General features: G+C 41.2%; 1 long non-coding RNA gene across 1 annotated transcript in view; it reads right to left on the minus strand.

Moving 5' to 3' along the window:
* Positions 1-11,153: 11,153 nt before the first annotated feature.
* The window catches only part of LOC128575518 (uncharacterized), a 39,493-nt gene continuing 31,593 nt past the window's right edge, over positions 11,154-19,053 (minus strand). The window contains exons 3-4 of the long non-coding RNA XR_008377015.1: positions 11,412-11,510; positions 11,154-11,277 (exon numbers count right to left, since the gene is read on the minus strand). This is a non-coding gene — a long non-coding RNA (uncharacterized LOC128575518). The remainder of the gene's footprint in view (positions 11,278-11,411; positions 11,511-19,053) is intronic.

A 19,053-nucleotide genomic window follows, 5' to 3' on the forward strand; every position in this document is an offset into this window, starting at 1 on the left:
GGCAGGCACTGATGAGGAAACACGGTACTTTCAGATAAATGAACAAAACAGAGAGATTTCTACGTTAGGTAGGATTATCCTGGTGGTCTTCTCCGAGGAGGTGGCCTGGAGCTCAGAAGGGAAAATTTGCAGGAGGGGTTCCAGGCAGGAGTTATAGCAAATGCAGTCACCAAAGTAGGGCTGAGCTCTGAAGTTGAAGGGACTGGGAAAAGACTGGGGAGCCTGCAGTATAGTGGATGTAGGGACAGTGCCAAGAGATGGAATTAGAGGGGACAGGGAGGACCCAGGCAGCCTGGCACACCATAGGAGAGGAATAAGTTTTACCCTAAGAGTAGTAGGAATTCTCATAGGCAGCGGATCCAGGTTTCAGTGTTCTGATACAGTTTGGGGCATCCTCTTTTTCTTTCTTATTTATTTGTTTTTTATTGAATCATAACTTTGTACATTGATGCATTTGTGGGGTTCAGTGTACTGCTTTGATATACAACATGAAATGCTTACATTGAACTAAGTAACACATCCATCACAGTGATACTCAGGGCATCCTCTTTTAAAAGTAGAACATAGCATCAGGATTCGACATTAACTAACATTATCTAGAATGAGAAGGGAAATCATAATGAATTACAGATTTCAAAAACCACCAATTACCAAAAGCAACACAAAATCAAGAAAAATCACACTAAATGTATTACTTGGCGTCCTGCCACATCTTCACAGTTTTCTTCCCTCAAGCGTTGGTGCTTCGTGCTCTTTCTTTACCTCTTCACAAGGCAAAGATTTTGCAATGTTGTTTTCTGTGGAAAGAACGGAACATTAGTTCAAGCTTTCCTCCAGGGGAGTCGCATCAAAATGCCTTTTTACTGTGGACAGTTTCCACAAATTTCTGCCACCTTCAAAATTCATTATGGATTATGTCATGCAAATTTTCAGAGTTGTTATCAAATTTGGGAAATCCTCTGCCAAGGTTCTTTTATATATGAATGGTAAGATTTCAGGGCAAAGCAAATTTTCTTTGCAGCTACTAATCCTAGTTAACATGTGAGCTGGCAACACACATTAACCTCCTCGCTTGGGGTCCCATCAGAGCTTCAGAAGGGGATGGAGGGGGCTAGAAGGAAGCTTGGTTAGCCTCAGAGGTGATAAAGCCACCTCTGCTGGAAGGTTGTCACAGCGGACAGCTAACTGGGGCAACTGAGCAGAGAGTAAGAGCTGACCCCAGGTGCGAAGGAAGCTGGGAGCCGGTTAGGGACCCAGGACAGGCCCCAGGCCAGCCACAAGGCTGTGGAGGTGGCAGAGGAGTTGGCTGTGGGATTGTGCGGGATGTGTAGCACGGCTGGAGGTCTCAGGGCCACCTGGGTTTGGCCTGTTGACTAATTTCTTCTTTCTTCTGTGTTATCTTGAGTCTGAGGCCTGGCTGTGTCCCTCCTGCACCACAACCTCCTCATTCAGACCCAGAGTCTCCTCCCTGCCATGTGGGCATCCCTGTGGAGGAGCCACAGGCCCTGTGACACCTGCCTGACATGAGATACTTAGTGAGGTGGTGAGCATCTCCTGGAAGGGTCAGCTGGGCCACCAGGCCATGTGGAGCTGGAGAGGAGAACCACACTCTGCCTAAGCATGGGGGCAGGGGACACCGCTGACACTTGTGTGGGGCCAGGGCAGTCAGTCACTGCTCCACCAGCTGCATAGTGACATCTGCAGGCTGCAGGGTTTGGAAATGGACCTGACAGCCAGAGAGAAAGCCCTCTTCTCAATTCTGAGCCAAGAAGTAAAGGCATTTTCATTAGGCTAAGTTGTGTTTATTGTGGCTGACTAAGTGTTGGTGGTGTCTCACCCTTTCTGCTGAGATTGAATTGCTTAAACCCAGGAGTCGGAGGTTGCTGTGAGCTGTGTGAGGCCACGGCACTCTACCGAGGGCCACAAAGTGAGACTCTGTCTCTACAAAAAAAAAAGAATTTCATGAATTTAAAGACAAAACCACTAAAGATTTTGACACACTGAAGCAAGAATTTGCAGCCCTCAAAGATCTGAAAAATACAGTAGAATCCCTCAGTAAAGAGTGGAGCAAGCAGAAGAAAGGATTTCTGACATTGAAGACAAAGTCCTTGAAGACAAAGTCCTTGAACGCTCCCAAACTCTCAAAGAGTAAGAGAAATGGAGAGCAAAAATGGATCATTCTCTCAGAGAGCTCTGGGATAATTTGAAGAAGGCTAATATCCGCCTCATTGGAATCCCTGAAAGTGATGAAGTGGTCTTGCAAGGCCCTTCAAGAAGAGGCCCTTCTGCATGAAATTATGAAAAAGAATTTTCCAGACATGACAAGAGAGTCCGAAATTCAGATAGCAGACAGTTTCAGAACCCCAGTACGACTCAATCCAAATAAGACATCCCCCAGGCATATCATAATTAACTTCACTAAAGTTAATATGAAGGAGAAAATTCTGAAAGCAGCCAGACGTAAGAAATCCATGACCTACAAAGGAAAGAATATTAGAATGATTGCAGATCTCTCTGCTGAAACTTTTCAAGCCAGAAGAGGGTAGTCATCGACTTTTATCTCCTAACGCAAAATAACTTTCAACCCCGGATCCTGTATCCAGCTAAACTGAGTTTCATTTATGATGGAGAAATTAAATACTTTAATGACATTCACATGTTGAAGAAATTTGCCATAACCAAACCAGATCGTCAGGATATTCTCAGACCTATCCTCCATAATGACCAGCCCAATCCTCTACCACAAAGGTAATCTCACTCAGAAACTTTTGATCAAACTCCAACTTCCACAGTGGTGAAAGGATTAAAAATGTCCACTGGACTTTCAAAAAACTCAATACCCAAAATTTTACCAGCCATATCAATATTCTCCATTAATGTGAACGGCTTAAACTGTCCTCTAAAGAGGCACAGGTTGGCTGACTGGATACAAAAACTCAGGCCAGATGTTTGCTGCATACAAGAGTCACGTCTTACCTTAAAAGATAAATATAGACTCAGGTGAAAGGATAGTCATCCATATTTCAGGCAAATGGTAACCAGAAAAAAGCAGGTGTTGCAATTCTATTTGCAGACACAATATGCTTTAAACCAACAAAAGTAAAGAAGGATAAGAATGGTCACTTCATATTTGTTAAGGGTAATACTCAATATGATGAGATTTCAATTATTAATATCTATGCACCCAACCAGAATGCATTTCGATTTATAAGAGAAACTCAAACAGACATGAGCAACTTGATTTCCTCCAGCTCCATAATAGTTGGAGATTTCAACACACTTTTGGCAGTGTTGGATCGATCCTCCAATATGAAGCCGAGAAAAGAAATTTTAGATTTAAACCTAACCATCCAACATTTGGATTTAGCAGACATCTACAGAACATTTCATCCCAACAAAACTGAATACACATACTTCTCATCGGCCCACGGAACATACTCCGAAATCGATCACATCTTAGGTCACAAGTCTAAACTCAGTAAATTTAAAGGAATAGAAATTATTGCTTCATCTTCTCAGACCACCATGGAATAAAAGTTGAACTCAGTAACAACAGGAATCATATACTCATACAAAAACATGGAAGTTAAATAACCTTATGCTGAGTGATAGGTGGGTCAGAGATGAGATTAAGAAGGAAATTACCAAATTTTTGGAACTAAATGACAATGAAGACATGAATTATCAGAACCTCTGGATACCGCAAAGGCAGTTCTAAGAGGGAAATTTATAGCACTGCAAGCCTTCCTCAAGAGAACGGAAAGAGAGGAAGTTAACAACTAATGGGACATCTCAGGCAACTGGAAAAGGAAGAACATTCCAACCCCAAACCCAATAGAAGAAAAGAAATAACTAAAATTAGAGCAGAATTAAATTAAATTGAAAACAAAAGAATTATACAACAGATCAATAAATCAAAAAGTTGGTTTTTCGAAAAGGTCAATAAAATAGATAAACCTTTGGCTAATCTAACCAGGAAAAAAAGAGTAAAATCTCTAATCTCATCAATCAGAAATGACAAAGACAAAAGAACAACAGATTCCTCAGAAATTCAAAAAATCCTTAATGAATATTACAAGAAACTTTATTCTCAGAAATATGAAAATTTGAAGGAAATCGACCAATACTTGGAAGCACATCACCTTCCACATCACCTAGCCAGAATCAAGTGGAAATGTTGAACAGGCCCATATCAAGTTCTGAAATAGCATTAACCATACAAAATCTCCCTAAAAAGAAAAGCCCGGGACCAGATGGCTTTACGTCAGAATTCTACCAAACCTTTAAAGAAGAACTAGTACCTATATTACTAAACCTCTTCCAAAATACAGAAAAAGAAGGAAGACTACCCAACACATTCTATGAAGCAAACATCACCCTGATCCCCAAACCAGGAAAAGACCCAACAAGAAAAGAAAATTATAAACCAATATCACTAATGAATATAGATGCAAAAATATTCAACAAGATCCTAACAAACAGAATCCAGCAACACATCAAACAAATTATACATCATGACCAAGTCGGTTTTATCCCAGGGTCTCAAGGCTGGTTCAATATATGTAAATCTATAAGTATAATTTAGCACATAAAAAAATTAAAAAACAAAGAGCATATAATTCTCTCAATTGATGCAGAAAAAGCTTTTGATAATATCCAGCAGCCCTTCATGATCAGAACACTTAAGAAAATTGGTATAGAAGGGACATTTCTTAAACTGATAGAGGCCATCTACAGCAAACCCACAGCCAATATCCTATTGAATGGAGTTAAATTGAAATCATTTCCACTCAGATCAGGAACCAGACAAGGCTGCCCCTTGTCTCCACTGCTCTTTAACATTGTAATGGAAGTTTTAGCAACCGTGATTAGGGAAGAAAAGGTGATCAAGGGTATCCATATAGGGTCAGAAGAGATCAAACTTGCTCTCCATGCAGATGATATTATTGTATATCTGGAAAACACCAGGGATTCTACTACAAAACTCTTAGAAGTGATCAAGGAATACAGCAGTGTCTCAGGTTACAAAATCAACATTCATAAATTGGTAGCCTTTATATATACCGACAATAGTCAAGCTGAAAAAACAGTTAAGGACTCCATCCCATTCACAGCAGTGCCAAAGAAGATGGAATATTTGGGAGTTTATCTAACAAAGCATGTGAAAGATCTCTATAAAGAGAACTATGAAACTCTAAGAAAAGAAATAGCTAAAATTGTTGACAAATGGAAAAACACACCATGCTCATGGCTGGGAAGAATCAACATTGTTAAAATGTCCATACTACCCAAAGCAATATACAATTTTAATGCAATCCCTATTAAAGCTCCACTGTCATACTTTAAAGATCTTGAAAAAATAATACTTCGTTTTATATGGAATCAGAACAAACCTTGAACAGCCAAGCCATTACTCAGAAATAAAAACAAAGCAGGAGGAATCACGCTACCAGACTTCAGATTATACTATAAATTGATAGTGATCAAAACAGCATGGTACTGGCACAAAAACAGAGAAGTAGATGTCTGGAATAGAATAGAGAACCAAGAGATGAATCCAGCTACGTGCTGTTATTTGATCTTTGACAAGCCAATTAAAAACATTCAGTGGGGGAAAAGATTCCCTATTTAACAAATGGTGCTGGGTGAACTGGCTGGCAACCTGTAGAAGAATGAAACTGGACCCACACCTTTCACCATTAACTAAGACAGACTCTCACTGGATTAAAGATTTAAACTTAACACATGGAACTATAAAAATGCTAGAAGAGAGTGCAGGGAAAAACTCTTGAAGAAATCAGTCTGGGTGAGTATTTTATGAGGAGGACCCCTGGGCAATTGAAGTGCTTCAAAAATACACTACTGGGACCTGATCAAACTAAAAAGCTTCTGCACAGCCAAGAACACAGTAAGTAAAGCAAGCAAACAGCCCTCAGAATGGGAGAAGATATTTGCAGGTTATGTCTCCGACAAAGGTTTAATAACCAGAATCCACAGAGAACGCAAACGAATAAGCAAGAAAAGAACAAGTGATCCCATCGCAGGTTGGGCAAGGGATTTGAAGAGAAACTTCTCTGAAGAAGACAGGCACATGGCCTACAGACACATGAAAAAATGCTTATCATCTTTAATCATCAGAGAAATGCAAATCAAAACTACTTTGAGATACCATCTAACTCCAGTAAGATTAGTCTATATCACAAAATCCCAAGACCAGAGATGTTGGCGTGGATGTGGAGAAAAGGGAACACTTCTACACTGCTGGTGGGAATGCAAATTAATACATTCCTTCTGGAAGGATGTTTGGAGAACACTTAGAGATCTAAAAATAGATCTGCCATTCAATCCTATAATTCCTGTACTAGGAATTATATAGTAGATATTTGCAGGTTTTATATATATATATATATATATATATATATATATATATATATATATATCCAGAAGACCAAAAATCACATTATAACAAAGATATTTGTTATATCTTTGAATATTTATTGCAGCCCAATTCATAATTGCTAAGTCATGGAAAAAGCTCAAGTGCCCATCCATCCACGAATGGATTAATAAATTGTGGTATATGTACACCATGGAATATTATGCAGCCTTAAAGAAAGATGGAGACTTTACCTCTTTCATGTTTACATGGATGGAGCTGGAACATATTCTTCTTAGTAAAGTATCTCAAGAATGGAAGAAAAAGTATCCAATGTACTCAGCCCTACTATGAAACTAAATTATGGCTTTCACATGAAGGCTATAACCCAGTTATAACCTAAGCATATGGGGAAGGGGGGAGCGAGGACAGGGAGGGGGGAGGTGGGCAGAGGGAGGGTGATTGGTGGGATTACACCTGCGGTTCATCTTACAAGGGTATATGTGAAACTTAGTAAATGTAGAATCTAAATATCTTAACACAACAACTAAGAAAATGCCAGGAAGGCTATGTTAACCAGTGTGATGAAAATGTGTCAAACAGTCTATAAAACCAGTGTATGGTGCCCCATGATTGCATTAATGTACACAGCTATGATTTAATAAAAAAAAAAGAAAGATCTATTTTTAGATCTCTAAGTGTTCTCCAAACATCTTTCCAAAAGGAATGTATTAATTTGCATTCCAACCAGCAGTGTAGAAGTGCTCCCTTTTGTCCACATCCACGCCAACATCTCTGGTCTTGGGATTTTGTGATATAGACTAATCTTACTGGAGTTAGATGATATCTCAAAGTAGTTGTGATTTGCATTTCTCTGATGATTAAGGATGATGAGCATTTTTTCATATGTCTGTAAGCCGAGTGCCTGTCTTCTTCAGAGAAGTTTCTCTCCAAGTCCCTTGCTCAGCCTGAGGGGCCTTAATCCAACAAGACCCATGTCCTTATATCAGAGGGAGATTTGAAGAGGGGCATGCACACAGGCAGACCTCCATGTGAGCATCACAGCTGAGATCAGGGCAAGGCACCTGAGAGCAACAGAACAGCAAAGATGGACAGAAACCACCAGGAGAGGAGATAGACATGGAAAATACTCTCCCTCAGAGCCCATAGAAGGAACCAACCCTGCCAATATCTTGATGTTGAACTTCACCATCTGCAACTGTGAAATGATAAATTCCTGCTGTTTAAGACATCCAGTGTGTGGCACATTGTCATGGCAGCCCCAGAAAACAAACCTAGTGATGTTTTAGTCTGATCACCATGTTATAAGAGAATACAGGATAGACGGAGTGGCTTGTAAATAACAAAAATTCATTTCTCACGGGCTGGGAAGTTCAAGATCAAGCTGCTGGCAGATCTGGTGTTGGGTGAAGGCCCACTTCCTGAGTCATAGCCTTCTTGCTGTGCCCTTTTGTGGTAGAAGGGGCAATGAGCTCTCTGGAGTCATTTTTAAAGGGCACTGAGCGTATGAATTTTAGGGGGACACAAGCATTCAGCCCACAGCAGTGTCACTAGATAGAAGACTTGAAGGCAGTGAGGGAGCTGAGTGGGGGATGCTGGGGAAGAACACTGTGGGTGGAAGGAGCAGACAGTGTGGAGGTAGAGAAGGGGGCAGTGATGAAGATGCTGGGAAAGGGAAGTGGGGGTGCAGGCCACATGGGGCCTCCTGGACAGGATCTTATGCTGGATGGTATTGCAAGCAGGGCAGGGCACATATCCATGCTTGTGCAGGATTGTTCTACCTGTAAATGTGAACAGAGCAAGTGGGGAGGAAGCAGGGCCCGGAAGGAGGCTACTGCAGTGATGTAGGTGAGGGTGATGGCTGTGTGGACCAGCCTGGGGTGCTGCAGCTGAGACAGAAGGTCAGAACCTGGACCTTTGCTGAGAAAGGAACCAGCTGGGTTTGCTGCAGGGTTGAGCATGGACATGAGAGAGAGGAACAGGGGTGTCTGCAGGACTTTTGTTTCACAAGTCGCAGCCTGTAAAGAGAGACTCAGACCCCACTTAGGTAAAATTAGATGGTGATTTATTACACCTGTGCAGGGGACTGCTGCTCTCACAGGCAGGCAGCCCTGAAGTGAGGAGCAGGCTGATTTTTATACCCTTTTTGTGCTGCATGGCAAGCAAGCAAGTACAGAAGCAGAATGTGGCAGTTAGCTTGGGGCGGGTTACAGTGTGGTGGTTGGCTCAGGGGGTTACAGCGTGGTGGTTGGCTCAGGGGGTTACAGCGTGGTGGTTGGCTCAGGGGGTTACAGCATGGTGGTTGGCTCAGGGGGTTACAGCGTGGTGGTTGGCTCAGGGGGTTACAGCGTGGTGGTTGGCTCAGGGGGGTTACAGCGTGGTGGTTGGCTCAGGGGGGTTACAGCGTGGTGGTTGGCTCAGGGGGGTTACAGCGTGGTGGTTGGCTCAGGGGGTTACAGCGTGGTGGTTGGCTCAGGGGGTTACAGCGTGGTGGTTGGCTCAGGACAGCTTGAGAAACTCAGCTTTGTAGCTTGGGAAACTCAGCTTGGTAGCTTGGGAAACTCAGCTTGAGTATGTTTCCATTGTTTGGTCATGGCTAGGGGGGTTGGGGAACTCGGGAACATTTTGGGAACTTCCTTGTTCTGAAACCTGTTCTTGGAATTAACCCAAGGGCGAGGGACATGGGGGACTAAGGCTGAGACAGGCTGAGACAGACTTGCGTCTTCTGGGGGGCTGTTGGTCTATTACACTTTCACTTCAGGGTACTGTTGGGATGGAGCTGCCAATTTGCTAGCTGTCATTTATTAAGATGAAATCAAAGTTTTGCAATCTCAAAAGCCTGGCAGTGACATTTTGACTGGAGAGAAGAGAGGTGAGTTTGGTGAAGGTGCCAAGAGATTCACATCCTCAATTCAGTGTGGCAGAGGCAAAGAGCAGAGGCAGCAGCAGGCTGCTGAGCTGTGGACATTCTCCTCACCTTAAACCTGGTTGTGACAGGCCAGTTGGAAAGAGGCCTGGGGGAGGAAGGAGTGGAAACCGACAGGCCACAGCTCACAGGAGAACTGGAGACTTAATGGGCTTTGCCAAGGATAACACCAACCTGCTGATGCTGAAAACTGAGGGAGCGAGGCCCCCCCAGGGAAAAAAGGAAAAGATGGGTTAGTTCTGAAGGTATTTAAGATGAAGAACCCAAATTGAAATTAAGTAATACCTAGCTCAGTTCTCCCACCCTGAAACAAATGGGTACCCCACTTGAGCTGTATAATGATGAGCAAGGAACAACAGAAGCCCCGCCCAGAGGGAGTGGCTCCCTGCTGAAAAGGGGGAATGAGAACATGAGCAAAAGATGGAAGAACTGAAGAGCTTACCCCCTGGAGGAAGTACCCGAGAACCAGAGGCAAGATGACTAGAACTCAGACTAAAACAAAACGATCATGGTTCAAAGAAGAATTACCCACAGAAGTCATAAAACAAGAGAAGAAAAATGAGCTGGTACATCTTAGGCAGGAGATATGAAACAAATAAAAACATTACAGAGACGAGTGCCGCATAAAAGCCAAGCAAAATAAATGATAGATCATAACAAAAAATTCCATCAGGGAAATAGAGAATCTGCTTCAGGAAATTACTCAAGTTAAAATGGAACAGATCAAAGTTGCAATAACAAAAATAGTGAGAATGAGGGATGTGGACGAAAGAGCAAGGAGAGATCTGGGTTATACAGAAAACAAGATTGGGAGGAGAGAGAGATTCCGGAGAACTCCAACATGTTCTTCAACTTCAGGCTTCATTAACTGGGATGCACTGAACTAGGAGTTCAGGGTCTAAAGTGACCTGTGGAGGCTACAGGCCATTAAGCTGATGATCAGATCAAAATAGGAAAGAGGACAAAGGTTCAAAATAAAAGAAGAATTAAAATTAGCTTCTACAGAGGGCAGGCCATGACTTCCTGAACACCAAGGATGTGTCAGACCTTGTCTTGTGTGTGACCAGGGGGTTGGCAGTGACTTGCCCATGACCGGAACATGGAGCGAGGTGTATCTGCTTCCAAGTTCATCCTTTCTCCTTGAAGATGCTGCCTGCAGTCTTGCATCAGCTTGAAGACATCCGTCACCTCCGTAAGGGAGAGTACCCGTGACTGCAAAGCTGGGGTACTTTTCAGAAGGGTCAGTTAGGAGGGGCCTGGGTGTCACTGGGAGCCAGCACTGAGCACCTGTGGGATGATGAGCACAGGCCATGAAGGCTTTGTCTGGGGATGGTTTCCTACCCAGCAGAAAGGGCTTGTGAGAAGAACGGCAAGCACCCACATCCAGCACTCATGTTCCAACACAAAGGCCATGTGCCAGATAAACCACGAGGCATCCATTAAGCCACAGGCTGCTTTCCAGGGCGTGCTAAGAATACAGAACCACAGGACAGTGGGAGAGACCAGCAGTGGGACAAGAAAAGAGCCTGAGGAAAGGGGGGCAATAAGTTTACAGAAGGAGGAATACTTGGAAGGCCATCCTGTGTGGAAGAGAAGAGCAGCGCACACTGGCTGCCTTGGCTTTAAGTTGGCCTGGGGGGTTTGGCCACCTCTGCTCAGACCATCTATTATACCCATAAACACCAAATAAACAGCTGGAACTGTTCAGTGGCTGTGCAAACAATACCCAACAGTGCTCTGAGCCCAGAACTGAGTCCTTTTGTGTTTGTGCAAAGTTCTCCTTCTAAGACATTGGATTACTTAAAACAACAGCAAAAGACCACTTACTTTTTGGCAGCGTCACGATCATGCTTGCTTTGAGTGCCCTGTGCCTGCATTGCAGAGGCTGCTGACCTGTGGTACCCAAGTTCCTCACGCGGGATCCACAGCCCTGGATTCCACTCCCATTCCCCGGCTGGTAATAAGAGCAGTGGAAAGAGCTTTGGAGATACCTTCAGGGTACAGTGAGCTATGGAGACAGAAACAGGATGGGCAGATGGAAAAGGAAAAAGCCAGTGGGGTGTGAGGGCACAGAAGACATGTTCTTACCTACAGATCCCCAAACAGTGCACTCGGGGTCCAAACAGCAAAGCTGCACTGCGGCAAACAACTTTACTGCCGAGTTGCATATGAGGCCAAGCTGCCAGCCTTGCAAAAACAACAGAAATACATTCTCAAATATGCACGGAAACAGGAAAGATGGCTTTCCCATAAACTTCTAGAAAAATCGACTTAACACGTACTCCACCCAACTGAAAGATGATACAAAAGAAAGAATTCACAGGGCTAAAGCTGTGGTGTGGGACAGATCGGAGCTATCAAATCATTCTAAGCATGGAATTAGGTCGGAAAAACTACTGTAATCATGGTCACAAAACAGAACATAATTTTTATGGTTCTTGAAACAAAGGCTACATGATATTAAATAATAATTCGGTGATAATAGCCTGGAGCAGAAATCTCACCCATAAAAGAGCGAGGTAGGGTAGGAAGGGGAGGAGGGTAATGGTGTGTCTTAATGTCCTCTTAATACACACATAAGATGACCAATTGAGAAGGGCAGGGCCAAACACTTGCCTTTAATTTACACACTTTGATTTAAAAGTAGAAAGATAAAATTTAAACCAGAGCACATCCCAACCCCATGATAAAAGAAGGGGCGAAAAAACAAACAAAAACAAACCATAAAACAAGTAACAGATGGCGAATGAAGCATCACAAAAGTATACATATTTCACATGGAAATCAGTGAAAGAGACACCACCTAAAATATCTGCTATACCAATAATTGGATACAAGATAAATAAAACCTGTAATGGCTTCGCCCACACTGGGTTAAAATATTTATTATTTGGAGGTTCTGTGCCAGAAATACCTCTACTGATGGGCAAAATGTAGGCCCATAAATGGAAACACCAAAATTGTAAGGAGTTTGATGTAAGTGATGAGGTCAAGAAAACACAGACAAGCCAAAGGAAAAACAAAGAAATTACATTGGATAAGAAAGGCTATTTGTTAATTATTAAGGATACAATCACAATGAAGATAGGATGGGCTTTAATCAATCTGGACCAATTATAGAACATTAAAATGTATGAAATAAAAACTGCAGAATTTCTGCAAAGAAAAATCCCCGAGACTATGGTAGCAGTAAGAAATTTGAAGAATGGCTCTTGGCTGGTTACATATTAAGAACTAGGGTTGAGGACATACAAAGCATGATTAATAAGATAAAGCACAAGACACAACTCTTCATACTGCAAACAAGAAATACACCTTTTAAAAATGTTTATTTAATGGATCAAATATTACATCCCAAAGAAAATACCAATTTCAAAGTGTGGAAACAGTGCCCTCCACATTCTCAGACTAAGGTGGTCTTGCAAACCCATGGAATGAACAGAGAGAGGCTAAATAAGGTAGAAACCATCCCCATAAAATTGTTTTAAATTCACGTGGAAGCGTGAGTGTAGGAGAATCGGTAGGAAAAGTCCTACGAGAGAAATTAAATCATAGCAGGTATTGATAGATTTCAGAACTAAGTCTACAGTCACTGAAAAGCTAATCAATACAAGAGATTGGAGGCATGGTGGAACAGAAAAAAGAATAAAGAATCAAAAATTAGATCCGCATCTGTGCATAGATGTTCAGCGCATGGACAAACACGTATGTATATGAGTCATATATGTATGTTTCAGCTCCACAAGGGAAAGATGGGGCATTGATGAGCTAGACTGTGGCAACTGGCTCATCACGTCAAGATTACAAAAAACACAATTGAGGCTTCTGATAGAAAAATATTTTTATAAATGTGGGATGGGGGGTAGCGCCTGTGGCTCAAAGGAGTTGGGCGCCGGCCCCATATGCCGGAGGTGGCGGGTTCAAACCCAGCCAAAAAAAAAAAAAACAAAACTGCAAAAAATAAATAAATAAATAAATGCGGGATGGGAAACAGCTTTCTAAGCATGTCAAGAAGACTGGAGATAATAAAGGGTAAGATCATTGAACTTGACATAAAATTATAAACTTTTGTATGTTAATGGGATCATTGACAATAAGTAAAAATGGGAAAAAAACGATAAAGGGAAAAACAGGGGGCCAATTTATTTCTGTAGAAATCAGGATAGGCGTCCTCTTGGTGGCATGCAGAGACTAAATGGGGGGATATGGGTCTTTTGGGGCTCTCACAATAAATATTCTGTCTTTAATTAGTTACTGCTTATTGGCCAAGCACAGTGGCTCATGCCTGAAATCCTAGTGCTCTGGGAGGCGGAGGTGGGTGGCTTACTTAAGCTCATGAGTTCAAAGCCAGCCTGAGCAAAAGCAAGACCCCATCTCTACTAAAAATGAAAAAGTGAGGCAAGAGGATTGCTAGAGCCAAGAGTTCGAGGTTGCTGTGAACTATGATGCCACAGTGCTCCACCCAGGGAGATAGAGTAAAACTCTGTTTCAAAAAAAAAAAAAAAAAATCAATTGCTATTTATTATATATATACTTTTTCCACTAAACATGAAAAACAGGTTGGGTGTAATGGCTCATGCCTGTAATCCTAGCACTCTAAGCGGCCAAGGAAGGAGGGTCAGTTGAGCTCAGGAGTTCCACACCAGCCAGAGCAAGACCAGCCAGTGTCTACTAAAAACAGAAAAATTAGCTGGGTGTTGTTGCAAGCACCTATAGTCTTAGCCACTCAGGAGGCTGAGGAAGGAGGATTGCCTGAACCCAGGAATTTGAAGTTGCTATGAGCAAGGCTGACACCATGGCACTCTAGCCCAGGCAACAGAGTAGGACTCTGCCTAAAAAAAAACCATTAAAAGTATACTATAAATAAGATTGTACATTATATATTTGTCACACACATGACAAAGGATTAATGTTAATGCACAAAATGTTACACACAATGTGAATACACAAAAAACTCTTTTAAGACCAGAAGAATATGCTAAGAACTCCCCAGAGGCAATCCAGAAAAGATTCCAAAGTGCCCATCGACAGATGCAAAGAGGTTTAATTTCTCCACGAAACAAAAAAATGCATATGCAAAGAAGGGCTTGTTCTCCACTTACTAGATAGGTAAAGACTAAGAAAACTGACCAACTCAGTTTATTGGAACATGAGCACCCTTCTGCACAGATGATGATAGTGCTAATTGATTCAAACTTTTCAGGAAGGCAGTCTGGCAATACGTGTCAAAATCTAAAATGAGCACGCCCTTTTCCCTTGTAATCTCAATCCCAAGGAACACTGACGGAGGTGGTTACAGAAGCTGACAAAAAAGAGGTGTGCGGTGGTGGTTCATTGGAACATGATTTACTCTATAAGATCCAATAGCCACAAATAGGGAATTGATTTGTTAAATTAGTGAGCATTGCAAAAATGGAATATGATGCAATGATGAAAAATGATGTGATTCTGCAACTCTCAAAGTGGAAAGACTTCAGAGTACCCTACTGAGGGAAAATGAAAGTGGACAGAAGCCCAGAAGTCCATTTACCAGCATGAAGAAATAAAAAAATAGTATATTAACCAAAACGTGAGCAATGGTTCCATGTGGGTGGTATGATTTGGGAGAAATTTATCTGTTTGTACTTTTATCTATGTTTGAAGCATTTATAATAAAACATGTGCTGTTTAGGAAAAACTTCAAAAAATGAAACCAGTTTGAGGATCTTTTAAGCTTGAAGAAGTAATAAAAACAATTATGATGATAAGTCACAGTAAACTTTCAACGGATAAAAAATCTTTACTCTGAGTGTGTTTTTTAGTTGTGTTTCTGTTAAGTTAACGGGACTGGTTTTAAAATTTAACTCAAGTGTCCTTGTTTTGAGATTTGGTGGAAGTTTTGGACTTTGTATGTATACGAGGTTGGACAATTAAGTTCACAAACTCATTCTAGACAACGTGCTACATATCTCATTGCTGAACATCACTGCGGTCTCCAGAGGGCTAAGGGGAGGACTTCGAAGGTGACTGAGGTGATTGTCAAGAATGAAGTATGTAGCACTTTTTCTAGGATGAGTTCTTGAACCTAATTGGCCACATATATAGATATTTATATATCTTACACACATACATGCATCTATATAAAGTCCTTTATTAAATGCTCTTGACTTTAGAGGAGGGAGCATGCTGTTTGCCGATTACTTATAGATCAGATCCTGTTACATTTGACTGCTTCCAACGGGGGACCACGTTCCAAGCTCACTTATTGATGTACAGCTACACACACAATCAGAAACTCAACTTCAAATTTATGCCAACTCCAGGAAGAGCTAACATTTATTGAATATTTACAGTGTTCTAAAGATGTCACATTCTTTATTTCCTCCCATCCTCACATCTACTCTATGCCGAAGGCATAATTATTTACGAGGCATTCGAGGACTGAACCACGTAAGAGCTTTGACTAGGAGCATGCATTTTTTAAGTGGCTGGGCTATGACATGAGCCATGCCTTACTCCAAAGCTCCAATAAACTATATACAATACCAAGAAATAAATCTACTAAACTAAGTGCAAGACCTTTAAAGAGAAAATTATGAAACTTTCTTGAAGGACATAAAATAAAAATGGAATAGAGGGAGAGTTATCACATGCTTATGGATAGGAAGGACCCATATTCTAAAGACGTCAATTATCCCCACGCTAATCTATAAACACAATACAATTACAATTTTTAAACATCTCAGTGGGGCTTCTGGTGAACAGGATGGGAGGATTCAAAAGTTTTCATGGATAATAATTTTGAAGGACAAGGAGCACTTCCCTCCCCCAGTGCCAAGATTTATGGTACAGTTCTAGTGTTTTATTGTTTTTTATGTCAAAATATTAAAGAGGTACAAATTTTTTTGTTACATGGATCATATAATGATGCACTTAGAGCCTTTAATGTGCTGTCACCAGAATAATGTTCGCTGTACCCGATAGGTAAGATTTTATCCCTAACCTCCCCCCTCCTTGGTTTCCAGGGTCCTTTCTCTTGGTACCTATCTGCACCCATTCATTAGTCCCCAGTTATTAGCGAGAACATGTGCTATTTGTTTTGCCATTTCTGCACTACTTCATTGAGGATAAGAGTCTCCAGTTCCATCCAAGTTTCTGCAAAAGACATTATTTCATCCCTTTTTTATGGCTGAGTAGGATTCCATGGTGTGCATGTGTCCATCTTTATCCATTCATGAACTGATGAGCCTTTAGGTTGATTCCATATCTTTGCAATTATAAATTGTGCTGCACTAAACAATCAAGTGCAGATGTCTTTTTGATAAAATGACTTTTTTTCCTTTGGGTAGATACCCAGGAGTGGGATTAGTAGGTCTACTATTTCTTTGGGGAATCTTATACTGTTTTCTCTAGAGCAGTGGTTCTCAAACTTCCTAACGCCGTGACCCTTCACTACAGTTTCTATGGGTCACAACCCACAGGTTGAGAACTGCTGCTCTAGAGGTTATATTCATTTGTAGGTCCATCAACAGTGTATAACCATTTCTCTTTCCCTGCATCTGAACCTGGATCTATGATTTTTTGACTTTTAAATGATAGCCATTCTGACAAGGGTGAGGTGATGTGTCATTGTAGTGTTAATTTGATTTCCCTAATGATTAGTGACATTGAACATTTTTTTCCATACGATTTTTGGCCATTTTTCTATCTTTTGAAAAAATTCTGTTCATGCCTTTTGCCCACTTTTTGATGAAGTTGTTTATTTTTTTCTTGCTAATTTGTTTAAGTTCTTTGTAGATTCTGGATATTATTCCTTCTGTCAGATGTGTAGCTTTTGAATGTTTTCTTTCTTCCTATAGGTTGTGTATTTCTGTATGTTGTCTGTTCATTCTGTTGATTATTTCCTTTGCTGTGCAGAAGCTTTTTGATTTAATTAAGCCCTATTTATTTACTTCTGTTGTTGCTATATTTGCTTTTGGACTCTTAGTCACAAATTCTTTGCCTAGACCTATGTCTGTAAGAGTTTTATCTACATTTTCTTCTAGAATTTTTGTGGCTTCATGCCTTATATTTAAGTCTTTAATCCATCTTGAATTAATTGGTGTTAGTGTAGGACAGTGGTTCTCAACCTTCCTAATGCCGCAATGTATTTTCATGTTACGACCCACAGGTTGAGAACCACTGGTATAGGACAAGGTGAATAGGCCAATGGAGAAATCAGAAACAAACTTAGATAGACACAGGAACTTCCCACATGCAGAGGGAACACTGCAAATAAGAGAAGAAATATAGATAACACAATAAATAACACCGGGAAATTAGGAAAAGTTTACATCTTATAAAACAACTGTATGAAGTAAAACTTTACTGTGAAAACTACAGAAAATAACATTCAAAAGCAAAGCGCAAACCATAAAGAAAGAAATTGATAGAATTGGCTACAACAGTAATCATAATAAAACTTCTCTGTGTGCGGGGCATGGTGGCTGATGCCTGTAGTCCTAGCAGTCTGGGAGACCAACGCAGAGGATATCTTGGACTCAAGAGTTCAAGACCAGCCTGAGTAAAAGTGAAATCCCATCGCCACTGAAAGCAGAAAAATGAACCAGGCATTGTGGTAGCCACCTGTATTCCCAGCTACTTGGGAGGCTGAGGCAGGAAGACCACTTGAACCCAGGAGTCTGAGGTGGTTGTGAACTAGGCTGAGGCCAGGATACGCTAACCTTGGGCAACAGAGTGAGACTATGTCTCAAAAACCAAAACAACAAAAAGAGCAAAAAATCCAAACAAACAAACAAAAACCACACAAAAAAACTTCTCCATGATAAAAGATGCCATAAGCGAAGGTTGTTTTTTTTTTTTAAGGTAAGACACAGACTAGAAGATGTTCCCCTGCATGTTATCAGTAAAAAGTTATTATCCATCATATGTAAAGAATTCTTAAAAATTATAAGAGCCAACCAACTACTCAATGGAAACATATGTGCAAAGAAAACACACGTTGCCAATAATCCAAAGTGACCTGCTCAACCTCACTAGCAACCAGAGGAATGCACACTAAAATAATGACATATCGTCTCATAGTCTCCTAGCAGCAGGTGGAAATGTAAATTATTGCAAACACTTTGGAGGATGATCTGGTAACATCCTCCAAAGTCAAAGACACATGGACTCAATGATTCCCCAATTAGGAATCAATCACAGAGAAACTTAGACATATGAGCACAGGGAGACAACAGCAAGCAGGTGCCTCCGCTGTGTGTTTAACGTCCAGCATAACCACCACTAGGAGCAGAGTTATACCAATGGTATAATCCTAAAAGAGAAAACTACAGAGTGGTTAACATGAATTATGTCCACAGGTATCAACACGAGTGAATCTCATAGACACGATGGTGAGAAAAAAGCTTCTTACAAGAAGACAGATACGTGTCAGGACAGAACAGTGACTACAGACCCAAGTTCAAGGCCCAACACCAGTGCTTTCCAGCTGGGCGACCTTGTGCAAGTTCTGTTGACCTCTTTGTTCCTCAGATTTTTCATCTGAAAATGTTACCTAATAACACCTGGGTTGGGATAAGGAGTAAACATATTAGAACCACTTAGAAATGGTGCTTGGAGCACAGAAAGCACTTGGTAAATATCAGCTATTTGGAAGATGTATAATATATATTTTACATATGTTAGAAATAGGCATTCCCTCTGCAGATGCAGGATGAGGAATGTAATTGAGCACACATTTAACTGCACT

The sequence above is a fragment of the Nycticebus coucang genome, chromosome 22 (assembly GCF_027406575.1).
Source record: "Nycticebus coucang isolate mNycCou1 chromosome 22, mNycCou1.pri, whole genome shotgun sequence".
NCBI classification, from domain to species: Eukaryota; Metazoa; Chordata; class Mammalia; order Primates; family Lorisidae; genus Nycticebus; species Nycticebus coucang.